The following is a 27,646-nucleotide window of genomic DNA, read 5'->3' as shown; positions in this document are numbered from 1 at the left end:
AGGCAGAGCCGGAAGTCCCATTCCCTGGCCCAAAGCCCCAGGGGAGCCCACTACTGGGTGAGAACAGACAGGGCTTCACTAGCACCCACCTCGGTTATTTGAAAACATACACAAGTTCAAATTCCATGCTGCAAGGCTTCAATTTGATTGCTGGGACAGCCCCTGTAGTTAGCAGTTACTACTCCACTCTCTTGGCCTGGCTCGGCCTTGGCCGCAGCATCATACTTCGACAGGGACTGAACAGAGAGCTTGAAGAAGGGCACAGGCACACTAAAGGGTCTGGAAAGCAAGAACCAGGAGAAAGACTTCGAGGGCACTGTGAGGACTGAAACCCCACCCTGGGATCAGCCCTGACTACCCAAGAGATGCCTCTCCCTTTGCAAGCACAACCTCCCCTGAGGGCTATCTACCTCCCAGCAGAATGCAGCTATCAGCCAGCAAAGGGAGCGTGGAGAAGGGAGAAAGAAAGTTTACCTAGGAGCCAGAACTAGGCTATGGAATGCACTTCTGCAACATCTGACACCCCAGGCCCCCACACCCTGCTCTGAGAGGTCACTTCCCCATAGCCAGCGTCTCTCCCCTCCCCACACACTCTTTATGTAGGGCAAAGGGCATTTTGTGTTGATAACACTCTGGTGGGGCTCCAATCCTATGGGGAAGTCACGTTTCCCAATAAACCCGAGGCACACGAGCATCTTCACACAGGCTCCCCAGCCCCTACCTCAACAATGGAAAGACTGACAGGTCAAGGCCACAGAGGCAGAGGGACAGGAAAGGCCCTGCCCTCCCTGCAGCCCCACTCTTCCCACCGATCACTAGAGAAAAGCATGATCCAGGGTAACCTTTGGATTCGATGCCCATGGGGATGCACCGATCAGCCCAGAACCTGACTGCAGATTCCCAGGGGCCCCAGGCAGAGCCTGGGAGACACGGACTGACCTTCATATCACAGGCTGGGATGAGATAAGCCATCCCAGGTGTCCTATAGGCAACAACCAGGATCATAGACTAAGTGATGCTATAAGGCCACAGGGAGCAAGCTAGCTGACCATACCTGGCATCAAAGCAAGGTAGTTTCCTACAGCAGGTTCTCAGGTTTCACTCCCAGTAAACAGGTGCCCATCCTGATCCATTCTGAGGATCAGAGTGAACTTACTCCCATAATGATGCCTTCACAGGGCACAGGACAGGAAATGAAGAACCCATGAGATCCCCTGCCCCTAGGCATGTCCACAAAATTCTCTAGCCCCCGCTCCTCCACTGGAGCTAGAGAACGCTCCAAGAAGGCAGGAGAGTATAGCATCCAAACTCATACTGCTGTTATCAGAAAGTGACAGCTTCCCCAGCACTCTGGGCCAGCAGGGATGACTGCATTTCCAGAGCCTAGCATCTCTGCTCTTCCCGGCATGGAGAAGTTCTTGTTCTTAGGGACTGGCTCTTTTCCAGAGGCATCTAAACTTGCTCCACCCGTCTGACAGGAAAGGGCAAGACATTTCAGCCAGAGAGCTCCCTCTGCCCCAGCAGCTGTGCAGTGGCAGGGCTCAGGCAGGCCACCATCTAATTGAACATGTGGAGGTTTCTTCCAGAGCCTCTCTGAGGGTTTATGCTCCTCATGGCTCTGCAGCACTGGGGAAGAGCAGAGCACAGAACACCATTCACCCCTCCCCATCGCTGCAGGAGGATCAGTGCCTGTACCTGCCCTGCTCAGTCCGTATGCAGGCCAGGTACAGGGAGAGAATGCTCTCTCCCTGCTACTACTCCTGTAGGGCATATAGGCGGTTCCCCTGAATCCAGACCAACATGGGGGGAGAAGACAATGCAACCTGAAAGAGACCCTGGGCCTCCCCCCAACTCGCACAGCACCAGGAAGACTCACTCAGCATGGCTCAGAGATTCAGGAAGCACAAGGCTTGCTACCCACTCCCCCACAAACAAACAAGCTGTCCTACCTGCTCTGGAGCGAGTGGGGAATTGGGGTCTTGTGCTTCCTCCCATGCAACTCTCTGCCCTGGGGGACCATCTAAATTCCCATACCTAGTGGCATTACTCCTTCCCTCATTCCCCCTGAAACTGCACAGACCAGAACCCAGCAGAGGCCTGGCTTGTGCGTTGCAGGGCCTGGAAGCTCCACACCATGTGGTGTGGTAGAGAAAGCAGCATGTAGCAGCTTGGAGCCAGGATGTTACTCTGAAGACTGGGCACTGTCACTGGAACAAAGAATTGCAGGGTGACCAGTATGCACTAACCTCTAAGGCAGGGGAAGTCAACAGGCGGACCGTGGGCCAAATCCAGACTGCCAGATGCTTTTGAGCGGATCCCAAAATCTTATTTACTTATCATCATGGGGTGGGGGTGGGGGGGGGGGGGAAGAGAGAGAGAAAAATTATTTTTTTCCTCCAGAGTCTGGACCTTGACTATATGTTGACCAAGAAATTTGGACTGTGACAAAAAATAGACTACCGCTGCTCTAGGGGCATGTCTACATTGCATCAGGAAGCAAGCTTCCTAGCCCAGACAGACAGACTCACACTAGCAGGGCTCAAGCTAGTATGCTAAGAATGGCTGTACGGACACTGCGCCTTGGGCAGAGCTTCACTACAAACTTATGTTGACCTAGCTCCATTGCTCAGGGAGTAGGAAAAGTTCATTCCCCTGAGAGACATAGTTAAGCCAACCTAAGCTTCAGTGTAGACACTGCTAACTCGACTTTTCATCAACCTAGCTACCAGCTCCTGGAGAAGTGGATTTACTGCAGAGACAGAAAACCCCTTCTGTTGCAATAGTGTCTACATTGCAGCATTTCTAGTGTAGACACTCCCATAGGCTAGCCACCCAAGCTCAAGATCATACAACTGCCCAGGCTTGAGCTCAGATGGCTAGCCTGACTTGCTGCCAGAGCCACAATGTCCACACAGCTATTTTCAGCATGCTAGCTGAGCCCTTCGAGCACCTGTCTGCCTACCCAGGATCATGAGGCAGTGTCCAGCAGTGTCACTCCAGTCCCTAGCCACTAGGCAGGCAGTTTGATTCAGGGAGCCCTCTATACCTGGGAAGCTGTTTAGCAGGTCTGGCTGGAAGGTCAGCACAGCCGAGCCCAGGATCTGCCCTGTCCACATTCTGCAAGGTGCGAAGAGGGCCCAGCCCAGAGCCTGTAACCCGCAGCAGCAGGATACATGCCTGCCATCCACACAGTGGCTGATGCCCTTCAGGCCTGGGGCAGAGACCTTCCCAAGGCAAGTTTCCTTAGCTGCCTGACAGGAGGAGTTCCCCGTCTATCAGCCCAGTCTGCTTATCGCCCCTGCAGCCACTTGCCTCTCTCATTTCACCCCTCTCCACCGCAGCCACTTCTTTGCCAGGCTGCTGCCTCCAGCATCTCTGAACTCTCCCATTTCGCTAGTTATTAAGGTACCCAAAACAAAGCAAGTCATCCCAGGGGCAGCTGTACAGAGCACGGCAGAGAGACTGCCACTCCTGTTGCCAGGCAGCAGGAGTAAGCCCAGATGCACATACAAGAACTGCCCACCAGCTCCACAATGCCTCTGTGTACAGCCCCACTTCACCCACCACACATGCTGACCACATCCCAAGAAGGCTCTAAGGAAAGGCAAGCACATGCAGAGGGGGAAGAAGCGGGACAGTAAGCTGCTGAGTCACCCGCAGTCCCGCCCAGGAGTGGGGGCTGACAGCTACTGAATTATGTGGTCCAGATTAGAAATTCTTCTCCCCCTCCCTACACAAGCAGCAGCACAGATCCCCTGTGCATGATAAAGCCACAAGCCTCATGAGAGTCTGGCACTGGCCTCCTAGTGCTACTGCTGCAAGGGTCCCAAGAGCCTCCTTCCCACAGATGTTCCGGAGAGAAACCCACACAGAGGCCATGCACCTACGCGAGCTGGAGCTCATGAAAGTCAATGTTTTATTACAGGCAGTGCACAAGGCCTGGCACTGCCATCCAGCACAACTGGGAGGGGAGGAGGAATCTCTCAATGGAACACTGATGCAGTGGCCTGGAAGGGAGAAGGAGCTCTCATGCTACAAAGCAGTCAGGCAATGACAAGAGTCAGAGTGCCTTTGCCCTGCAATGCAGAGGTCTGTGCATGGCACCTGCTGCAGGCTCAGCTACAAAGGGACAGCATGCTGCCCTGCAGCAAGAGGCGGGCACCGTCACATGTGATTGTTCCCAATTGAAGATCCGACCTTCTGTGTCCCAAAACAATTGCCCTCAGCCACCTATCCACCTGGGTCCAGGGGCCTTATTTATACAGCACATGCAGCTTCCCTCCAGCTTTGGCTTCAGAGTGCAGGAGACATGAATTTGAAACCAAGAAGACAGGGGCCCCACTGGTGCAGCCCCAGCTGAATTTTACCTTCTCTCCAATCAAAGATGCCTCTCTTAGGAATGGGCCCCTGAATTCTTCTCCGGGTCACAGATGTGTTGCTAGCTGTAACAGGACAGGAACTCCCTTAGAACCAAGGCACCCACTAAGGGAGGGGGAAGCAGTAGCAACTGTTGGGGGCAAGGAGAATGGTCCAGCACCGAAGAACTGGGGTGGCCCTCAGGAAGAGCTTCAGTAGCCCAGGTGAGAGATGATGCAGGCAGAGCGAGGTGCTCAGAAGGGGTAGAGCCATCAGGTATGTGACAAGGCTGCCAAAGAAGGCCAGGTATATGAGATAGGAGACAAGAGTAAAGTTCAGAGGGGAGGACTGGGAGTAGCAGAGACAAGCAAGGGTGTGAACGAAGAGGAAGAACAAGATGGCACTGGGCTCCTTTGCCTTGGAGAGAACAGAGGGCGAGCCCGGAGAGGAATCTGTGCCACCCACTTGACATTTGCAGCTCCTGTTGTTGGAGCACCTGGCCTGAGGCAAGCATGCAGTATTACCGCAGGGCAGGATGTGTGCCCGGAGACTGAAAGGACACCAGCTCACGCCTGGGACACACACGTTTTCACCCTGTGTACTGGAGGCTGCACCTAGGGAGGGGCGCAGGTCAGAACTCGGCCTGCGGCCAGGACGGGTGGTGAAGCCTTCTGCACAAGGGGAACACCTATGTGCCGTCCCTGCACCACACAACTGAGTCAGGCCACTTTAGCCACCCAGCCACCCGCTCCCCAGCGGGTGGCCACTCTCCAGGAAGCCACAGCAACAACTTCTCCCCAGCTGAGCCGGCTACCCGAGGCCAACAGGCTTCCCTCCAAAGCCAGCCAGAGCCCCTTTCCAGGGACTCGGGGTCACGCTCGTGACCTCCAACCCGAACCTGCAGGCCTGGCAAATGCATGCCTGCCCGCCCCCCGGCGGGCCCCCCCGCCCCTTCTCCTGCTCCCCTCCGGCCAGAGCTAGGCGGCAGCGGGTCGCCAGCCCCCCGGCTGCGCGCGGCCGCGACCGGACCCAAGCAGGGCTGAGCCGCGCCGCCGGCTCTGGGGGGCGCGCCGCCGGCTCTGGGGGGCGCGCCGCCGGCTCTGGGGGGCGCGCCGCCGGCTCTGGGGGGGCGCGCCGCCGGCTCTGGGGGGCGCGCCGCCGGCTCTGGGGGGCGCGCCGCCGGCTCTGGGGGGCGCGCCGCCGGCTCTGGGGGGCGCGCCGCCGGCTCTGGGGGGCGCGCCGCCGGCTCTGGGGGGCGCGCCGCCGGCTCTGGGGGGCGCGCCGCCGGCTCTGGGGGGCGCGCCGCCGGCTCTGGGGGGCGCGCCGCCGGCTCTGGGGGGCGCGCCGCCGGCTCTGGGGGGCGCGCCGCCGGCTCTGGGGGGCGCGCCGCCGGCTCTGGGGGGCGCGCCGCCGGCTCTGGGGGGCGCGCCGCCGGCTCTGGGGGGCGCGCCGCCGGCTCTGGGGGGCCGCGGGTCCAGGGCCCGGCTCCGCGGGGCGGGCGGGCACCGGGACCCCCCCAAGGGCCAGGCCCGGGGGCCCTCGGGAACCTAGCCCGGCCCTGTCCCCCCCGGCTCTGGCAGGGCCCCGCGGCCCGGCCCCAGCCCCAGCCCCAGCCCCAGCCCCGGCCCCGCGGCGCCCCCTGCCGCGCATCGGGCCCTTCCCCAGCGCGATCCGCCCCGCGGCCCGGCCCCACTCACCGGCCGCGGAGCCGCGCCTGCCTCCCTCCCGCCCGCCGGCAGCAGAGAGCGGGCGGCGGCCCCCGGCGCTGGGCAGGGCCCGACTCGGCCCCGGGCACCGCCACGGCAGGAGCCGCCCGGGCCAATCACAGCGGCGGCCCCGCCCCGGCCACGGGGGGGGGGCTGGAGCAGAGGGGGAGGGGCAGGGCTGTGAGGGGGAGGGGCAGGGCTGTGAGGGGGAGGGGCAGGGCTGTGAGGGGGCAGGGGGCTCTGAAGGGGCAGGGCTGGGGCAGGGGGCTCTGAAGGGGCAGGGAGCAGGAGAGGGCTCTGAAGGGGCAGGGCTGTGAGGGGGCAGGGGGCTCTGAAGGGGCAGGACCAGAGTGGGAGGGGGAGGGGGAGGGGGCTGTGAGGGGGCAGGAGCAGAGGGGGAGGGGGGCTCTGAAGGGGCAGGGCTGTGAGGGGGCAGGAGCAGAGGGGGAGGGGGGCTCTGAAGGAGCAGGGCTGTGAGGGGGCAGGGCTGGGGCAGGCAGAGGGCTCTGAAGGGACAGGGCTGGGGCAGGAGCAGAGGGGGCAGGCTCTGAAGGGGCAGGGGGCAGACAGGGCTTTCAGGGAGCAGGAGAGAGCTCTGAAGGGGCAGGGCGGGGGCAGGGGGCTCTGAAGGGGCAGGGCGGGAGCAGGAGAGGGCTCTGAAGGGGCAGGGCTGGGGCAGGAGCAGAGGGGGAGGGGGGCTCTGAAGGGGCAGGGCTGTGAGGGGGCAGGGCTGGGGCAGGCAGAGGGCTCTGAAGGGACAGGGCTGGGGCAGGAGCAGAGGGGGCAGGCTCTGAAGGGGCAGGGGGCAGACAGGGCTTTCAGGGAGCAGGAGAGAGCTCTGAAGGGGCAGGGCGGGGGCAGGGGGCTCTGAAGGGGCAGGGCGGGAGCAGGAGAGGGCTCTGAAGGGGCAGGGCAGGAGCAGGAGAGGGCTCTGAAGGGGCAGGGCTGGGGCAGGAGCAGAGGGGGAGGGGGGCTCTGAAGGGGCAGGGCTGTGAGGGGGCAGGGCTGGGGCAGGCAGAGGGCTCTGAAGGGACAGGGCTGGGGCAGGAGCAGAGGGGGCAGGCTCTGAAGGGGCAGGGGGCAGACAGGGCTTTCAGGGAGCAGGAGAGAGCTCTGAAGGGGCAGGGCGGGGGCAGGGGGCTCTGAAGGGGCAGGGCGGGAGCAGGAGAGGGCTCTGAAGGGGCAGGGCTGGGGCAGGAGCAGAGGGGGAGGGGGGCTCTGAAGGGGCAGGGCTGTGAGGGGGCAGGGCTGGGGCAGGCAGAGGGCTCTGAAGGGACAGGGCTGGGGCAGGAGCAGAGGGGGCAGGCTCTGAAGGGGCAGGGGGCAGACAGGGCTTTCAGGGAGCAGGAGAGAGCTCTGAAGGGGCAGGGCAGGGGCAGGGGGCTCTGAAGGGGCAGGGCGGGAGCAGGAGGGGGAGGGGGCTGTGAGGGGGCAGGGCTGGGGCAGGAGCAGAGGGGGAGGGGGCTCTGAAGGAGCAGGGCTGTGAGGGGGCAGGGCTGGGGCAGGCGGAGGGCTCTGAAGGGACAGGGCTGGGGCAGGAGCAGAGGGGGCAGGCTCTGAAGGGGCAGGGGGCAGACAGGGCTTTCAGGGAGCAGGAGAGAGCTCTGAAGGGGCAGGGCGGGGGCAGGGGGCTCTGAAGGGGCAGGGCTGGGGCAGGAGCAGCGGGGGCAGGGAGCAGGAGAGGGCTCTGAAGGGGCAGGGCTGTGAGGGGGCAGGGCAGGGGGAGGGCTCTGAAGGGGCAGGGCTGGGGCAGGGCTTTCAGGGAGCAGAAGAGGGCTCTGAAGGGGGAGGGGGCAGGGCGGGGGCAGGAGCAGAGGGCTCTGAAGGGGCAGGGCTGGGGCAGGAGCAGCAGGGGCAGGGAGCAGGAGAAGGCTCTGAAGGGGCAGGGCTGTGAGGGGGCAGGCAGGAGCAGAGGGGGCAGGGGGCTCTGAAGGGGCAGGACCGGAGGGGGAGGGGGCTCTGAAGGGGCAGGGCTGTGAGGGGGCAGGGCAGGAGCAGAGGGGGCAGGGGGCTCTGAAGGGGCAGGACCAGAGGGGGAGGGGGAGGGGGCTGTGAGGGGGCAGGGCTGGGGCAGGAGCAGAGGGGGAGGGGGGCTCTGAAGGAGCAGGGCTGTGAGGGGGCAGGGCTGGGGCAGGGGGCTCTGAAGGGGCAGGACTGTGAGGGGGCAGGGGAGGGGCATGGCTCTGAGGGAGTGGGAGAGGGCTCTGAAGGGGCAGGAGCAGAGGGGGCAGGGGGCTCTGAAGGGGCAGGACCAGAGTGGGAGGGGGAGGGGGCTGTGAGGGGGCAGGGCTGGGGCAGGAGCAGAGGGGGGCTCTGAAGGAGCAGGGCTGTGAGGGGGCAGGGCTGGGGCAGGGGGCTCTGAAGGGGCAGGACTGTGAGGGGGCAGGGGAGGGGCATGGCTCTGAGGGAGTGGGAGAGGGCTCTGAAGGGGCAGGAGCAGAGGGGGCAGGGGGCTCTGAAGGGGCAGGACCAGAGTGGGAGGGGGAGGGGGCTGTGAGGGGGCAGGGCTGGGGCAGGAGCAGAGGGGGAGGGGGGCTCTGAAGGAGCAGGGCTGTGAGGGGGCAGGGCTGGGGCAGGGGGCTCTGAAGGGGCAGGACTGTGAGGGGGCAGGGGAGGGGCATGGCTCTGAGGGAGTGGGAGAGGGCTCTGAAGGGGCAGGAGCAGAGGGGGCAGGGCAGGGCTTTCAGGGAGCGGGAGAGGGCTCTGACAGGGCAGGGCTGTTAGGGGGCAACGGCTAGGAGCCTCCCCAAGCTCAGGTGGAGGGGCCTGTGGGAGGAGGCACAGCTGCCTTCCCAGCCTCCATGCAGCACAGCCCACTTCTGCCCCTTCCTTGGGTTGTGACTTCTGTTGCTGTCACCCTCGTGCCCCTCTCTTGTGGGGCAGGACCCCCCCTCCCCAATAGTCAGTTATTCCCAGGGGTCCTGGCAGGCCACAGGACTGAGCTCTCTAGGGAAGCTTCAGGTCACATCCCGACTCTTGCATTCTATACATCAAAGTGCGTATTGTGCCCTGCCCCCATCTACCAGCTTTGCTGAGGGGGAAGTGCCAGCTTTTATAAGCCCCCCTCCCCTTGGCCACCAATACACCTGAGACTTATTGGGTCAAGAGGGTTTCAAGCGGAACTGGCTCCACACACAGGGACAACTTTCCAGATAACAAGAGGCTGCTAGCACTGCTTGCTGGAGGGTGCATGCTCAGTCCCGGGAGGGTAGCATAAATATTTAATTCTCAGGGCACCACCTCTAGGTTAATCTGGAAGATCTTCTCAGACCAAACACTCCCCATCCTCTCTTCTGTTTCACATATCATCCCATGATATTGCATCATTACGAGGCACTGTTGCCAAACTCAGTTAAGAGCCAGAAACTCCACAATCAACAGAGCAAAGTTACAGTTCAAATCAGAGATGGGAGAATACAAAGGTTCAGAGTTCAGACAGATATCCACAAAGAGATCCTTGCATGACTCTGTGGAGGCTTCTAACCCTTCCTGTGAGCCTCCCTTTGGCGGGCCTTGATTTCCACTCTGTCTCCTCAGCAGCACCAGATACTACAATGACTGGAGCCAAATAGATTACCTAAATTAGGTAGAGACCCTTGGAGGGATGGGAAAGTTTAGGCACTGCCAAGCCAATATTTAATGGGAAGTAGAAACTTTGAAAGCAGAAACCATGAGTGTGATAATGAACATATGAGTTCACAGTGTGATATGGTAACAAAACCAAATTGACCCCAATGCCCCAGTGTGGTACTAGGAAGTACAGTGCTGCAGGAGTAGGGTGGGGACTCATCAGGGGACCCTCTCCCCCCAACATATTGTCTAGACTAATATTTAAAAGCGTGATGCTAGCCCGCATTACAAACACCAGCCAGGACAACACATCTTACAGGCATACATTACACTTTTAAATCCTCTTCTAGAGAAGGCCTCAATGAGTCCAGATCCCAGTGTACTGGCCGTGGGCTCCTGAAACTGCCATCTTTCCTGTGATACTTCAGTAGCTTTATTTAGTCAGATTTTTTTTAGGCCAGAGGGAACCATTAGGTCATCTATGCAATTTGGCATTCTGTTGACTCAGACTGCAGGGTTCTTTAATTGGGCTGTAGACATTCTGGCTCAGGCTCCAGCCTAATCTCTGGAACCCTCTCACCTCACATGGTCCTAGTGCTCAGCCTCCAGCCTAAGCCCGGAAGCCTACAGTGGAATTAAACAGCCCCACAGCCCGATGAGCCCGAGTCAGCTGGCATGGCCCAGCTGTGGGTTTTAATTGCAGTGTAGACATACCACTAGTCTGATCTCCTGTCTATCACTGGCCAGATAATTTGATTCATTTACCCCGCTATTGCGACCAGTAGTTTGTGCTTGACTAAAGCATCTCTTCCAGAAAGGCCTCCACTTCCTTGGGAGTTTGTCCTAGTTGTAGGTCACCCTCAATAGGAAACATTTGTGCCTAATTACTAATTTGATTGTCTGGCTTCAGCTTCCAGCCATTGGTCCTTGTGTGCCTTTCTCCATTAGATTAGAGAGTCTTTTAGTATCTGCTCTTTTTTTCCTATGAAGGTACTTACATGCTAATCAAGTCACCTCTTGATTTTTTTTTAAACTAAACTAAACAGATTGGAGTTCTTTAAGTCTCTCACTTAAGGCATTTTCTCCAGCCCTCCAATCCCTTGTGTAGAATCAATCATAGAATATCAGGGTTGGAAGGGACCTCAGGAGGTCATCGAGTCCAAGCCCTGGCTCAAAGCAGGACCAACCCCAGCTAAATCATCCCAGCCAGGGCTTTGTCCTTAAAAACCTCTAAGGAAGGAGATTCCACCACCACTCTAGGTAACCCATTCCAGTGCTTCACCACCCTCCTCGTGAAAAAGCTTTTTCCTAATATCCAAACTAAACCTCCCCCACTGCAACTTGAGACCATTACTCCTTGTTCTGTCATCTGCTACCAGAGATCAGTCTAGATCCATCCTCTTTAGAGCCCCCTTTCAGGTAGTTGAAAGCAGCTACCAAATCCCCCCCCATTCTTCTCTTCCGCAGACCAAACAATCCCAGTTCCCTCAGCCTCTCCTCATAAGTCATGTGTTCCAGCCCCCTAATCATTTTTGTTGGCCTCCGCTGGACTCTTTCCAATTTTTCCACATCCTTCTTGTAGTGTGGGACCCAAAACTGGACACAGTACTACAGATGAGGCCTCACCAATGTCGACTAGAGGGGAACAATCACGTCCCTCGATCTGCTGGCAATGCCCCTACTTATACAGCCCAAAATGCCATTGGCCTTCTTGGCAACAAGGGCACACCGTTGACTCATATCCTGCTTCTCATCCACTGTAACCCCAGGTCCTTTTCTGTAGAACTGCTGCCGAGCCATTCGGTCCCTAGTCTGTAGTGGTGCATGGGATTCTTCCATCCTAAGTGCAGGACTCTGCACTTGTCCTTGTTGAACCTCATCAGATCTCTTTTGGCCCAATCCTCCAATTTGTCTAGGTCCCTCTGTATCCTATCCCTGCCCTCCAGCATATCTACCTCTCCTCCCAGTTTAGTGTCATCTACAAACTTGTGGAGGGTGCAGTCCACGCCATCCTCCAGATTATTAATGAATATATTGAACAACTACACCGCTGCAGCTGTGCCACTGTAGGGTCTCCAGCGTAGCCGCTCTACGCCGATGGGAGAGAGCTCTCCCGCCAGCATAATTAAACCACTCCCAATGAGCAGTGGTAGCTATATCGGCAGGAGAGCGTCTCCCTCTGACATAGCACTGTGCACACCAGAGCTTTTGTCGGTAAAACTTGTGTCAGTCAGGGGTGTGATTTTTTTCACACCCCTGAGCAAAATAAGTTATACCAACAAAAGTGCTAGTGTAGACAGCCTGAGAATCCTATAATACCTTTCACAAGGGCAGGGATGTTTGCTGCAGGATCTCAGACATCTCCCAGTGTGAGGTCCTCCACTTCCTGCAGGTTAACTGGGACACCATCCTTGCCTCCCTGCCACGAACTCTCTGCAGAGCCCTGAGTTTGGCAAGAGGAGGATTCCCATGCTGTGCAGAGTGTAAGCGTAAGGTGTCCGTGTTACTACAGCTATGTAAAGCAAAGGGGAGGGGAAGAGATTGTCTCAGATGTTACAAGCCCCCCTGCTCCCAAGCTGCAGCAGCACTGGGGAGCTACGCTAGCACCCCCACCCCCCGAGAGCCACACTTTGAGGGTGCACGAAAAATCTCTCTTTCCTCTGTCCAGTTGCTCCTCACCTCACATCTCAGCTTCCGACCCCAATCAAAACAATGCTGCCAAAAAATCAGTTTCCTGGCGCATCACTTCAATGTGTCACAATTCTGTCTACCCTTTCCCAGTCCCTCTTTAAGTCCCTCCACTGGCTTCCACTTCCTTATTTCCTCAGACACAAGCATCTCATCCTCACCTTGAACACCCCTCATGACTTATCCCAGCCCCACTTATTGCATCTATCATCTTATTGCATCAGTGTCTCCTGCCTCTGGTCTGCCAATGTCCATCCTTCGCTGTCTCCCACAAGCATATCCCTCCCCGCTTTTTCACTGCTGGCTCTGGCACAAACTCTGAGAGTCATCACCTTATCCCACCCAGAGTCCTCTGTGTCAAGAGGCCTCCAGGGCCCGACAGCTAATAGCAGGTACTTGTTGCAGCAGGCACACAACTAACCCATGTATAAACTTACCCTGATTATTGGTCCCATTTCCTCCCACACAACCACCCACTTGACTCCACCTGTGGTGACTTGTCATTAACCTAGGCCTAGTCTAGGCTTTAAATTTAAATTGATCTAGTGACAGCGTGCACCCCGGTGCACCCCAGCAATGCTGACTTACCCCTGGGGGAAGCTGCTGCTAGGCTGACGGAAGAACACTTCTGTTTACCCAGGCCCCGCCACTCAGGCAGGTGCAACTCCTACAGTGAGAGGAAAAACCCCTTTTGTCACTGTAGGCTGTGTCTACACTACAGGCTTATGATGACACAGCTACAGTGTGATAGCTGTACTACTATAGTCCCCATAGTGTAGACATGGCCCAGGAGCAATGATACTCAGACCTCAGTGGTTCAGGAGCCAGATTAGCAATCAACAGTCCCCAAAAGAGCCACAGTGGTGTGAATTCATTTCCCTCCCTTTACTATAGTACTATATAGTCATACTGAAGCACTATGACAGGGCAATATATATATATATTATACACACACACAAACAGCAAAGTGACTGACCAAGTGTTATTATATCAACTACAGTTCACTAACAACACAGTAAAAGCATCCGGACTGTGATCTAATTATTAACCACTGGTTTGATATCATGGGCTGCAAAGAGCCACAGGAGACACATCAAAGAGCCACTTGGGGCTCACAAGCCTGTCTGAGTATTGCTGGGCAGGGGTTATCACACCTGAAACCACTCTCCAAGGAACAGAGAGGGATAGCCGGTCTCAGCCTGGCCACAGACCTGGCCCTGGGAAAGTTTTGCAAGTGAGAGAAAGGGTCTCCTCCAGGCAGTGGGTAAAGTTGATGCCAACTGAAGATTGGAGGGCTTTCAAAAAGCTAGGCCATAGTCCAGAGCAGAGCTATGGGGTTGGTGCAGGAATCCGTAGGTGGAATTCTCTGGCCTGTGTTATGCAGGAGGTCAGAGTGGATGACCATAGCAGTCTCTGTGAGGCTGGCTGAATCAACTGAAGTCTTTCAAGCTCTTCCCCGGCCAATTCCAATTCCAATCCCTATCCCTGATGACTCAGACCACTACACTATTACTGCCAACCACAGGGGCACCATGTGCAGTGCTGGAGGGAAATAGACCAGACCCACATCCCCTTCCCCAGCAAGTGACAGGGGGCAGCATCTCACCCATTAGGAGCCACCCTGCTCTTCCCCCAAGAGCTCAGCACAAGGGCTTCCAGCAAGAGATCAGTGCTGGGAATCAGATCCCCAGCTATGCTCTTGCATAGCTGTGCTCGGCCCGCACTGGGGACTGGCCTTGCATAGCCCCTCCCCAGCCTTGGCAGTGCAGAGAGTACCCTCCCCACGCAATCCCCTCACTGCCCTGCTGGGAACCAGCCCTGCAACCCCCACCCCCCATGTAATGCAGAGAGCACCCTGCCAGGGATCAGCCCTGTGCCCCTTCCCTGCACCCCCCAGGTAATGCAGAGAGCACCCTGCTGGGAACCAGCTCTATGCCCTTCCCCCCCCTTCACCCCCCCCCCAGGTAATGCAGAGTACCCTGCCGGGGACCGGCCCTGTGCCCCAATCCCTCTATGCTGCCCTGCACCCCTCCCCAGTAATGCAGATTACCCTGTCCTGCCCCAGCCCTGTGTCCCATTCCCCTGCCCTGCACCCTCCCAGGTAATGCAGAGTACCCTGTCCCGGTCCTGTGCCCCATCCCCCTGCCCTGCCCTCCCCGGTAATGCCAAGTACCCTGCCCTGCCAGGGACCAGCCCTGTGCCCCCATCCCTCTGCCCTGCCCTCCCCCCCAGGTAATGCAGAGTACCCTGCCCTGTGCCCCCCCCAGGTAATGCCGAGTACCCTGCCCTGCCAGGGACCAGCCCTGTGCCCCCATCCCTCTGCCCTGCCCTCCCCCCCAGGTAATGCCAAGTACCCTGCCCTGTGCCCCCCCCCGGGAATGCAGAGTACCCTGCCCTGCCAGGGACCAGCCCTGTGCCCCATCCCCCTGCCCTGTGCCCCCCCCCAGGTAATGCCGAGTACCCTGCCCTGTGCCCCCCCCAGGGAATGCCAAGTACCCTGCCCTGTGCCCCCCCCCAGGGAATGCCAAGTACCCTGCCCTGCCAGGGACCAGCCCTGTGCCCCCATCCCCCTGCCCTGCCCCCCAGGGAATGCAGAGTACCCTGCCCTGTGCCCCCCCCAGGGAATGCAGAGTACCCTGCCCTGCCAGGGACCAGCCCTGTGCCCCCATCCCCCTGCCCTGTGCCCCCCCCAGGTAATGCCAAGTACCCTGCCCTGTGCCCCCCCCGGGAATGCAGAGTACCCTGCCCTGCCAGGGACCAGCCCTGTGCCCCCATCCCCCTGCCCTGTGCCCCCCCCGGGAATGCAGAGTACCCTGCCCTGTGCCCCCCCCCCAGGGAATGCAGAGTACCCTGCCCTGTGCCCCCCCCGGGAATGCAGAGCACCCTGCCCTGCCAGGGACCAGCCCTGTGCCCCCATCCCCCTGCCCTGTGTCCCCCCCAGGTAATGCCAAGTACCCTGCCCTGCCAGGGACCAGCCCTGTGCCCCCATCCCCCTGCCCTGTGCCCCCCCCAGGGAATGCAGAGTACCCTGCCCTGTGCCCCCCCCAGGGAATGCAGAGTACCCTGCCCTGTGCCCCCCCCCCCCGGGAATGCAGAGTACCCTGCCCTGTGCCCCCCCCCCGGGAATGCAGAGCACCCTGCCCTGTGCCCCCCCCGGGAATGCAGAGCACCCTGCCCTGTGCCCCCCCCGGGAATGCAGAGTACCCTGCCCTGTGCCCCCCCCCCCGGGAATGCAGAGTACCCTGCCCTGTGCCCCCCCCCCCCCGGGAATGCAGAGTACCCTGCCCTGTGCCCCCCCAGGGAATGCAGAGTACCCTGCCCTGTGCCCCCCCCGGGAATGCAGAGCACCCTGCCCTGTGCCCCCCCCGGGAATGCAGAGTACCCTGCCCTGTGCCCCCCCCGGGAATGCAGAGCACCCTGCCCTGTGCCCCCCCCGGGAATGCAGAGCACCCTACCCTGTGCCCCCCCCGGGAATGCAGAGTCCCCTGCCCCGCCCCGGTCCGGTCCTGCGCCCCCGGGAGCCGCGGCCAGGACGGAGGCCGGGCCCGGCGCTGCCCGCAGCGGGACTCACCCGCCTGGCGCTGCCCGAAGCTCGCGGCGCTTCCTGCCCCGGCGACGCGGCCGCCTCGCGCCGTCACCCCAGCGCTCAGGGGCCGCCCCCGGCGCTCGGCAGCCGCTGATTGGCCCGGCGGGGCGGGGCGGGGCGGAGCGAGCCGCCCCTCAGCGCCCCCTCGCGGCGCGGGGGCGGACGGCGCCGGGCGGAGCCTGCTGCAAGCCGGGCTCGCCCCGCTGCGGCCCCGGGCTGCGGCCGCGGCCTCGCCCGCCTGGGCGTGCTGCTTCGGGGGGCCCGGGGCCGAGCCCTGGCGGGGACGAGCCTGGAGCTCCGCCGCCTGCCCGGCGTTCGCCTGGCTCGGCCCGGCCCAGTGTCAGTGCGAGCCGGTCCCCGGCCGGCCGGCCCCATGGCGCAGAGCCCCCAGCTCGTAGGGTCGGGTCTGAGACCCTCCAGAGCTTCCTGATGATTTAGGCCTGTGACCTGTGGTACCAGGGCATCTAGGAGCCCGAGCCAGGGGCGGTGCTAGGCGCTGTACAAACACGGAACAAAGAGCAACGAAAGACCAGCTGAGTCTATCTCCATTGCCAAGGCAGAGCCTTTTCCTCTTTGCCCGTTTCCTTGGGTTTGGGGCAGCCCCGTTTTAAAAGACCCGTGCAGGGGCTCCCTGAGGTGCTAAATCCCCAGCGTGGTACAGCTTCCCATCAGGGAGTTTGCCTCTGATGCTCCGCCTAAATTGTCCCTCTCTTAATTTCGCCCATTAACTCCTTTTCCCACCCAGCAGAATTCGTCTCTCCGCTCGGTCCTTACGCTCCTGATGCTCCCCTTCATGGCCGCACAGCCAAGCTCTGCGTTTTCTCGACCGTTCAATATGTCCGTCAGCCCCTCACTTTCTTGCTGTTCTCTGAACTGCCTCCACTTTGTGCCTATCTACCTGAGAGGGCTTTGTATAGAGAGACAATGGCCTTCCTTCCCTGATGCCTCTACCCCTGCGGCCCCAAATAGCCGTGGCCTGTTTCCAGCCATATTCCATTGCAACTGTGTCTTGTTACCTTCTCCCCGCTTGGGCTCTCTCATTTCTTCCTGTTCCCTGCGTTTCTTCTTCCCACTGAGTTTTTGGGCTCAGATTATTCCCCAGGAGGATTAGTTGCCCTGGCCCGGCCTTTGAAGTGCTGGTGTGGCATGAGTTACTGAGTGGGCACTGCAGCGTTCTGTACCCCTCGTAGTGTCCTCGGGGCTGGTGCTTTCATACCTGCCAGTAGCCCAGTCGGGGGGTGACACGTGAAAGTGAGGCCAGGTCATCGTCTGCCAGGATGGGACACCACAGGCGCCGGCTCTCTGATTTCCCCTGGGGTGCTCGACCCCCCCACCCCCATTCTGCCTCTTCCTGCCTCCATTCTGCTCCTCCCCCCTTCCAACCCATTCCGCCCCCTCCCCCAAGCATGCCCCGTCCTCACTCCACCTCTTCCAGCCCCTGCTCCTCCCCCTCCCCCACAGCACCTCCTGCCCACCGCTGAACAGCTGATCAGCAGGAGGTGCTGGGGGGTAAGGGGAGGAGCCGATCGGCGGGGCCGCCAGCAGGTGGGAAGTGCTGGGGGGGAGGAGGATTTGGCTGCTGGCAGAACTGTCACTCCACCCTGAGTCATTCCCCTAAACTGAGAAAGTAGGAAACACAGAGTCACCCCCAAAGTAGGTGAGGGGGCAGGACTGGGTGCTTCCTTTGATTTCACACTCCAGTTTGCAGCTCTCAGGGCCTCCCCGCCCATGGGGATTTCATGAGGTTAATCACCTTCCCCAGCCAGTCCTGGAGCCTGGTCTAGCCTGCTTACCACTCCGTCCTGTCCAAGAACTGGGAGCACTGACCTCACTTCCAGAGTTCGGTAGGGCCACACCCCCTGCTTGTACCCCCACAGCACATCTCCGCACTTCTCTAGCTCCAGGGGTGCTACCAAGAATCTAATAACACAACTGTGCATTTAAACCGAACATCTTTCATCAGAGCCACCAAACATTATTGCTCTCTCAACCCCTGTGGGGCGACTGGCAGATTAACCCCTGTGTGCAGCTGGGAAGAACAGCAGAGAAACTTCCCCATAGTCACCCAGCAATTCAGGGTCAGAGCTGGGAACAGAAGCTTGGAGTCCTGATCACACACTCCTGCTCTGGCTACTGACCAATACCCCACTTCCAGCATCAGTAATAAACCCCAGGAGTCCTTAGTACCAGTCCTCTGATGGCCCATCAGAGCATGCTCCAGGATCCATGTGCCTCTTAGCTATTGCTCTCTCTCTTGCTTTTGGTCACAAGCTCACTATCCAAGTATTGCACTGTACTGTTTGGTGGGGTGAGTCCAAACTAAATTTCTTTATAACTGCCCCCCACCCTCCTCCCATCACTCCAGCACTATCGCACGTGTGAGAGAGAGCAGATACCTGAACAGAGCAGCTCATACACACTCCTGCCTTGCATCCACATCACGTGTTTGTCAGCTGCTGGACCGGCTCATTGGCTGAGACAGTTGGCCATCTCTTGATGTCTTCAAACCAGACTGGACGCCTTTCGGAGGAGATGCTTTTATCAAACACAAAAAGAAAAGGAGTACTTGTGGCACCTTAGAAACTAACCAATTTATTTGAGCATAAACTTTCGTGAGCTACAGCTCACTTCATTGGATGCATTCAGTGATGAAGTGAGCTGTGGCTGATGCAAGCTGATGCTCAAATAAATTGGTTAGTCTCTAAGGTGCCACAAGTACTCCTTTTCTTTTTGAGAATACAGACTAACACAGCTGCTACTCTGAAACTTATCAAACACAAGTTATGCTTTAGGGTTAGTCATTTCTCTTTGTAGACCAGGATGGTTGTTGCAGGAAAGCTACCCTGTGGGTGCTATTTTGGAATAAAAGTGATTTTACTCCACTAGGGGAGTGCATTGATTATGCCTGAATAGAGCGATTTAAAGACTAAAGTGAATACAATGACAGGGAGCTATTCCAGAATAGTTTATTATTATTAATAGCTTATTGTTGTAAGGGTTAAAGCTAGTGCCAGTCAGTTTCCCTGTCCTGACAAGACATAAGTCAAACACAATAAATTTGGTTCAGTACAGGGTAATTCTCTGGCTGTGATATATTGGGAGTAAGGTTTCAGAGTAACAGCCGTGTTAGTCTGTATTTGCAAAAAGAAAAGGAGTACTTGTGGCACCTTAGAGACTAACCAATTTATTTGAGCATAAGCTTTCGTGAGCTACAGCTCACTTCATCGGATGCATACTGTGGAAAGTGTAGAAGATCGTTTTATACACACAAAGCATGAAAAAATACCTCCCCCCACCCCACTCTAGCTAATCTAATGGTCCATTCTGGCTTTAGGCTTATGAATCAAAGGAGGTCAAGTTCAGATGTCTGCAAGGGCTTGTCTCCACACAAATTTTCAATCAGTATAGTCAAACTGGTGCAAACCTGGGTGTGGATGTTCTTACTGCAGTGTAATTTAAACCTGCTCCTAATCAGTTTAAACCAAACTGAAACCAATGCAGTTTAAACTGAAATTAAAGTGTCCGCACTGCCTCTTTCCAGCAGATCAGCTAAATCAGTTTAAATCCACACCTTCATCTGCATGTAGACATGCTCCAAGCAACACACAGGCAGTAGCAGCATACCAACCATCCCCTCATAGGTTCCCATGTGGGAGGGTCCTGTTGTGTGGTGACCAGACATTTGTCATTAACTCAGCAATGTATTGGTGACCCCTTTCACATAGCAAGCCTCTGAGTGCGACCCCCCCTTATAAATTAAAAACACCTTTAAATATATTTAACACCATTATAAATGCTGGATGCAAAGCAGGGTTTGGGGTGGAGGCTGACAGCTTGCAACCCCCCATGTAATAACATCACGACCCCCTGAGGAGTCCCAACCCCCAGTTTGAGAACCCCTGCCTTAAACCAAGCACAGTGCCCTCCATTTCTGTCAATGGTGCCAGAGACAGCACATTGAGAGAAGGGCAGGCACCATACCTAGATGCTCTAATGGCTCATGGTGACATTGACCATCACCTTCATGCTGACAGGTTTTCCCACAGCCACTTTCATGCTTCCTCCCACACTGCCTGGTCCCCCTGTGGAAACTTCTGACTAAATCTGCTTTGCCACGGCCATCATATTCCTCTGAAAACTCATCTGGGGCATGATGCCTGCAGGCCGCTGCCAGCTGGTATTGGCCAAGAAGAGGAGAGCCATAAATCATTATGCTAAAATGCAGTGTGCTTGAGCAGTTACCCTCCTTCCTCTATGACCACACCCACCACGCTCTGCTCCACCTACCTTTGGTGCCCTATAAACTGTAAGTGCTTGAGGCAGGGATTGTCCTCTTAACACATGTTTGTTCAGTGCTGAGCTCACGGGGAGCTCTCAGGCACTGCTGGAAAACACAAACCCACAAGAGCAGAAGCAGGAGGAGCACGCAGCATCCCAGCAGAGGTGACAGCGCTCAACAGTCTGAAACGTATTGCTTCACACAGGGACCTGGAGACGGACCTTTCAGAGCAAGCTGGGTTTGGGGTTTCATTGATTGGAGACACTCTTCTCTGTCACAGGGAGAAAGTGCACGACACATGCACCCCAAATTATAGGCAGAGACCCGTGTGACACAGCCCCACAACCTCAATTTTAATTTAAAAACCATTGTTTCTAGCTCTAATTATGAAGAAAGCCTTCACACCATGAGTGTAACCAAAGCAGCAAGACACCCAATGCCATGTCTACATTAGAAAGCTTTACCAGTTCCCAGCATACAGCTACTGACCTTACTATGTCATCAGAGTGTGTTCACACTTGTTTGCCTTGGCCAGTGCCATATGTCCTTATGGTGAGAAGCTGTCCTGGCAAAAGATGTGCTGCCCTGTGGGTAGAGATCCCAGTGTCCCCTGCACCACCATATGGCACACTGCCTTGAGGGGCATTTTTGCAGTGTGTGTAGAATAACACTAGGATCTTGAGGTCATGTTCTCCCAATTTCCTTAGCTCCAACCCACCATCTGCTATTTTTGTGGCTTTCAAAACAATCCCCACAATTCCTCTCTTACAGCCCATAAGCAGTTTCCAAGTTCTTGCCATCTCTCTGTCAGAAGTGTGGATCCTGAACAGATCAGTGGGGAAGGTGCATGATGCTCGCAGCTTTACTCCTGGATTGTCTGAAAAGGTGCAAGCAGGCACATTTTTCTCAAGATGGCAGATTCATATCAGTGGGGCTGCAACGCAGATAGTGACCTTTGGAGACCGGCCTATGCCTTGCTTCCCCGGCTCATGAAGCTATACAGTGGGCACCTGGAAAGCAGCAACGACTGCTGCTTGAACAGGTGCCAAATGACAGTTGAATGCATTTGGTAGATTGAAAGGATGCTGGTGCTGCCTCCTGGCTAGTCTGGATCTCAGTGATCCAAATATCCCCACTGTTATTGCTGCCTGTTGTGTTTTACCTAATATTTGCAAAGCAAAGCGGGGTGGGGAAGTGACCAGCAGAGTGACAGGGGAACAGTGTTTTCCCCAGGAATTGAAATTAGTGGGGGTGTTCAAATTTACAGGAGTGGGGGTCGGGGCCTGTCATAAATATAAAGGGAAGGGTAAACACCTTTAAAATCCCTCCTCGCCAGAGGAAAAACCCTTTCACCTGTAAAGGGTTAAGAAGCTAGGCTAACCTCGCTGGCACCTGACCAAAATGACCAATGAGGAGAGAAGATGCTTTCAAAGCTGGAGGGGGGAGAAACAAAGGTTCTCTCTGTCTGTGTGATGCTTTTGCTGGGAACAGAAAGGAATGGAGTCTTAGAATTTAGTAAGTAATCTAGCTAGATATGCGTTAGATTCTGTTTTGTTTAAATGGCTGATAAAATAAGCTGTGCTGAATTGAATGTATATTCCTGTTTCATTTTCGTGTCTTTTTGTAACTTAAGGTTTTGCCTAGTGGGATTCTCTATGTTTTGACTCTGATTACCCTGTAAGATATTTACCATCCTGATTTTACAGAGGTGATTCTTTTACTTTTTCTTCAATTAAAATTCTTCTTCTAAGAACCTGTTTGCTTTTTCATTGTTCTTAAGATCCAAGGGTTTTGGGTCTGTGTTCACTTATGCAAATTGGTGAGGATTTTTATCAAGCCTTCCCCAGGAAAGGGGGTGTAGGGTTGGGGAGGATTTGGGGGGGAAAGACATTTCCAAGCGGGCTCTTTCCCTGTTATATATTTGTTAGATGCTTGGTGGTGGCAGCAATAAAGTCCAAGGGCAAAAGGTAAAATAGTTTGCACCTTGGGGAAGTTTTAACCTAAACTGGTAAAAATAAGCTTAGGGGGGTTTCATGCAGGTCCCCACATCTGTACCCTAGAGTTCAGAGTGGGGAAGGAACCTTGACAGGGCCGATGAGGCGTGAGACCGTGAGGGTGAAGGTGGGCTGTATGGCACCATAGTAAAAACTGAAAAATGTTTCATGACCATTTTATTAGATTTTAAAATCATCACACAAATTAAAGTTGGCTACTCAAACCTTCGATGAAGCACTACATCTACATCCTTCTTGGTTTCTTGTTATAATTTTGAACAACTCTGTTAATGAACTTCTTGAATGCAATGCATTCATCTTTGGTGGCTTCTCGTGTGTCCGGTACTTCCATTCCTTCAACTGATATGCTCATTAATTCATTCACATGATCAGGCAGAAGGCAACTTCTTTCAAAACACAAAATTCTATTCAATGATGAAAAAGAACGCTCAACTGTAGCTGTTGTGACTGGGAGTAGCAAGAGATGAATTCCTACTTCTTTCAGCCCAGGAAACGGAGCATAAAGATTGGGTCGAGCCACTAGTGATGATAAAAAAGAAGTTGAAGTCAAATCTTCATTCATTCATCGTATGACATTCCACTCTGTGTTAAAATTCTCTATTCTGTCCTGAGCACATGGCAGCCCCGTTGCTGGTAGTGCTGACATCAAGATAACGTACACAATGACTTAATACTTGATGCCCATTTGCATTGGTGCATTCATCAGCCATGTATGCAAATATTTTGAATGTGGTGAGAGAGTTCTTCACTTTTTCAACTGTTGAGTCTTTCACTGTTATACCACATGTGTCTAGCCAGTCAGTTGAGTTTCTTGCAGAAAGACAGTGAGCATTTGCTGGTCTTGTTCGGAACCGGTGTTCAACTTCAGGATGAACAAGTGACAATGCACTTAACATCGGCCTCCAGTTCGTAGTGTGTGGTATCTCTTGCCTAAATAGAAAGTAGGATGCCACAGCCATGTGTGTTCGCATGAACTGTGTTGTGTCTCCAGTATTCTTAACAGCCTTGTTAACACTCACCGGTGTTGTCCTTGGTCAGTGGGGACTCGGAGTTCAGAGCTGCTTTCACATGAGTTCACCTCCCAGTGGGGGCAAGAAGGCACCTTGCTCATTCCTCCAGCTGCTCACGGTTCACTCTAGCCACTGTTAAAAGAAAAGGAGGACTTGTGGCACCTTAGAGACTAACCAATTCATTGGAGCATAAGCTTTCGTGAGCTACAGCTCACTTTGTTAGTCTCTAAGGTGCTACAAGTCCTCCTTTTCTTTTTGTGAATACAGACTAACACGGCTGCTACTCTGAAATCTGGCCACTGTTGTTCATTGTGCCACCGTTCACTCCATCGCTCTGTTGCCAACGGCCCTGCGCCGTCACCTTCTGCTACCAGCCAGTACTGTGACCTCTGCGAGTGGGTCTCTTGAGGTTCCACCGGCTCTCAGTGATTTCAGCCGAGCTCTCAGTGCGGGAACCTCGCTGCGAGTGCAGACTGGGCCGTCTCTTCCACAGAAACCCTGTCCCACAGCAGGTCTAAGCACTTAGACCTGATTATCAGTGATTTCAGCTGTAGTGGTCACTTAACAGATCAAAAGACTCTCTATGCAGCCTAATCAGCTCTGTCTTTAAACAGTGAAGAGGGGCAGGTCAACTAGTACTTGTGACTCAGGCAGACCATCAAGTAAAACACCTGTCCCCACCCTCTCTCTCGATGCCCTCAGTCAGCACAGGCTAAGTGCAGTCCTACTGCCCTTTACTCCTGCAATAAGAACAACAACATTTCATTACCCCCCCCCCCCCGCATTCAAGTGATTTGTAACCCAACCCCAGCCAAAATCTATCACTTGGGCAAGGCAACTCTGTTTGCTGGATACCTAGGTAGATTAGGTGTGAATGTAAATACAATCTGGTCCTGAAGCTTTTCCTCCGCAGCCCCCAGCTCATCACTAGCTGTCAGGGAGAGCTCATTTAGACTTTGCTTATAAATCATAATCTGAAATTATTAGGTTGGCCAACATCACCGAAATGAATGCACTGACATTGTCATAAAAAACAACAGCTGTATAAGGAAGCTAGTCTATGTTCATACTTTTCAAGTCTATTATACTTTTTCAGATACACATATTTTATCATACACTTTATATGCTTTTAAAGTGTGTATTAATGTTTCAATTTCAATTCAAATTTCCAAACAATCACTAAATTGGCAACACTGTATGTAACTAATTCACAAAACTGGGGGCGGGGTTTGGGGAAATTCAGGGGGGGGGCTATCCCCATAGGGGAAATCCCTGCAGGGGAAGTGGAAAAACTCTCTGGTTGTTCATAATCAGCAGACACAAGGACCTCAGCAAGAGCACATCAAGAAGCTGTACTGCTGAAGGAAGCCTTATGTCACAAATATAAAGGGAAGGGTAACCACCTTTCTGTATACAGTGCTATAAAATCCCTTCTGGTCAGAGGCTAAATCCTTTCACCTGTAAAGGGTTAAGAAGCTAAGGTAACCTAGCTGGCACCTGACCCAAAATGACCAATAAGGGGACAAGATACTTTCAAATCTGCAGGGGGGGAAAAAAGCTTTTGTTTGTCTGTGTGATACCTTTGCTGGGAACAGATCAAGAATGCAAGCCCTTCAACTCCTGTGAAGTTAGTAAGTAATTTAGCTAGAAAATGTGTTAGGTTTTCTTTGTTTGGCTTGTAAATTTGCTGTGCTGGAGGGAATGTGTATTCCTGTTTTTGTGTCTTTTTGTAACTTAAGGTTTTGCCTAGAGGGATTCTCTGTGTTTTGAATCTGACTGTCTGTGAGATTATTTTCCATTCTAATCTTAGAGTCTTTCTTTTATCTTTGTTTTGTTCTTCCAATAAAGTTCTGGTTTTTTTTAAGAATCTGATTGTTTTTTAGGGTCCTAAAGCTGAAACCCAAGCTGGTCTGTGCTCAACTTGTTTATTCTCAAGCCTCCCCAGGAAAGGGGGTGTGAGGGCTTGGGGGGATAGCTGCGGGAAGAGGAACTCCAAGTGGTCCTTTTCCCTGGTTCTTTGTTAAAGCGCTTGGTGATGGCAGCATACCCCAGTCCAAAGGCAAAGATTTTGTGCCTTGGGGAAGTTTTTAATCTAAGCTGGTAGAAATAAGCTTAGGGGGTCTTTCATGTGGGTCCCCACATCTGTATCCCAGAGTTCAGAGTGGGGAAGGAACCTTGACACCTTACGAGATCACTTTAACAGTGTGCCTTCGTCCTGGAGTGTATTGGTTTGGTGTGCTTAGCTTCTATATGAATTTTAAACAATTTGTTAACATCTGTTATGAGTCTGGTGGGAGGGGCTCTGATTTGGGCTGTCACATGTCTGCTTTAGAGAGACCGGGGGGAGAGGTAATATCTTTGATTGTACCAACTTCTGCTGGTGAGAGAGACAGACAAGATATTGAGCTCACACAGATCTCTTCTTCAGCTTTGGGAAAGGTACTCCGAGCACCACAGCTAAATGCAAGATGGATCCGATTCTTTAGCATAAGATTTGCATAACTACTTCTGCTAAGCAACCTGTTCCATCTTGCATTTAGCCGAGACACTCGGAGTACCTTTCCCAGACCTGAAGAAGAGCTTTGTGTAAACTCTAGATACATTTATGGAGGACAGGTCCATCAATGGCTATTAGCCAGGGTGGGCAGGGATGGTGTCCCTAGCCTCTGTTTGTCAGAAGCTGGGAATGGGTGACGGAATGGATCACTTGATGATTCCCTGTTCTGTTCATTCCCTCTGGGGCACCTGGCATTGGCCACTGTCAGAAGACAGGATACTGGGCTAGGTGGACCTTTGGTTTGGCCCAGTGTGGCCATTCTTATGTTCTCAAAAGCTTGTTTCTCTCACTTACAGAAGTTGGTCCAATAAAAGATATTACCTCACCCAACTTGTCTCTCTAATACCCTGGGACCAACACAGCTAAACTGCACTACATGTCTGCTTTGTCAGATGGTAAAAATCATGATTTATTTACTAATCAATCTTCTAAGCAGTACAAACAAACAACTTAAATACTTTAAAACATTAAAAATAGCTTGAAAGCAAAGTCCAAGGTGCTCACTGCTCCTGCATGAATCACAGGTCAGCCTATGGACAGTTGTAACAGTTCTCCTTGAATAATAGATTTATAGAATATCAGGGTTGGAAGGAACTTCAGGAGGTCATCTAGTCCAATCCCCTGCTCAAAGCAGGACCAATCCCCAACTAAATCATCCCAGCCAGGGCTTTGTCAAGTCGGGCCTTAAAAACCTCTAAGGATGGAGATTCCACCATCTCACTAGGTAACCCATTCGAGTCCCTCACCACCCTCCTAGTGAAATAGTTTTTCCTAATATCCAACCTAGACCTCTCCCACTGCAACTTGAGACCATTACTCCTTGTTTTGTCATTTGCCACCACTGGTAACAGCCTAGCTCCATCCTCTTTGGAACCCCCCTTCAGGTAGTTGAAGGCTGCTATCAAATCCCCCCCTCACGCTTCTCTTCTGCAGACTAAATAAGTCCAGTTCTCTCAGCCTATCCTCATAAGTCATGTGCCCCAGCCTCCTAATCATTTTCATTGTGCTCTGCTGGACTCTCTCCAATTTGTCCATATCCTTTCTGTAGTGGGGGACCCAAAACTGGATGCAATACTCCAGGTGTGGCCTCACCAGTGCTGAATAGAGGGGAATAATCACTTCCCTCGATCTGCTGGTAACACTCCTACTAATGAAGCATCTGAGTTTGCCATCTGAGGAGCTGCATTATGTCTTGATGCACTTCTCATTGCATCTCTTGGCTCTTTTGCCTGTCCTCCAGCATGTGCTCTTTCCAATCCCTTGCTTCTTGTAAACTGGCCTCAGAGGTCATAAGAAGATCTGAAAAATGTCCTGGCTTGTGTGTTTCTTCTCTTTCCTCATCAATGTCAGCCTTTCAGCAGGTGTGGAGGAGTGTGTGTGTTGGGGGGGTGTTGGAGGGGGTCACCTGAGGACACTGAGGTCACTCATGACCAGGACAAAGTCATCGTTAGATTTAAAGGCTTAGCGAGCAGGAAAAGATACGAATGTCAGAACGCCCTACAATTTACCCATGAAGTTCTTCATTATAGTGGTGCTCCTGTTCTATTGCAGTTAAGGTTCTGTCACGACTTCTCTGCAAAGATTGACCTTTCTAAAATTGGCATGCTTACTCGGATTCCCTTGAAATTTGGTATGCCACAGGACGGTGCAGGGTAGTATTAGTGACCCAAATTTGGGGCCATTTGAGCTAGGAGTTGAGGTGAAATAAGCCCTGGAAAAAATAGCCATTTTTGAAAAGCTCTTTAGGTGGTGGGTTTTTTGTTGGGGGTTATTTTGTGCAGAGCTAGAGATCAAATTACTGATGTGACCTTGTTAAAATGGTCTCAGTCTGTCAGGTTTGACCAAGGCAGTGCATGGCACCCACTTAACTTTTGGGAGA

At 54.6% G+C, this 27,646-nt stretch overlaps 1 protein-coding gene across 10 annotated transcripts in view; it reads right to left on the bottom strand.

Moving 5' to 3' along the window:
• The window catches only part of ELOVL1 (ELOVL fatty acid elongase 1), an 82,850-nt gene extending 66,868 nt beyond the window's left edge, over positions 1–15,982 (bottom strand). For 2 of the 10 annotated variants that reach the window (XM_048862484.2, XM_048862482.2), the window contains exons 1-2: positions 6,054–6,156; positions 4,368–4,442 (exon numbers count right to left, since the gene is read on the bottom strand). The gene's annotated coding sequence lies outside the window, so the exon portion shown is untranslated. Of the gene's footprint in view, positions 1–89; positions 280–2,246; positions 2,333–4,367; positions 4,646–6,053; positions 6,181–15,891 lie in introns of those variants that run through there. The other 8 variants (XM_048862486.2, XM_048862485.2, XM_048862488.2 and 5 more) reach the window with 7 other exon arrangements.
• Positions 15,983–27,646: the final 11,664 nt, after the last annotated feature.

The sequence above is a fragment of the Caretta caretta genome, chromosome 8 (assembly GCF_965140235.1).
Source record: "Caretta caretta isolate rCarCar2 chromosome 8, rCarCar1.hap1, whole genome shotgun sequence".
NCBI lineage: Eukaryota > Metazoa > Chordata > Testudines > Cheloniidae > Caretta > Caretta caretta.
This window is presented reverse-complemented; position numbering and strand designations above follow the sequence as displayed.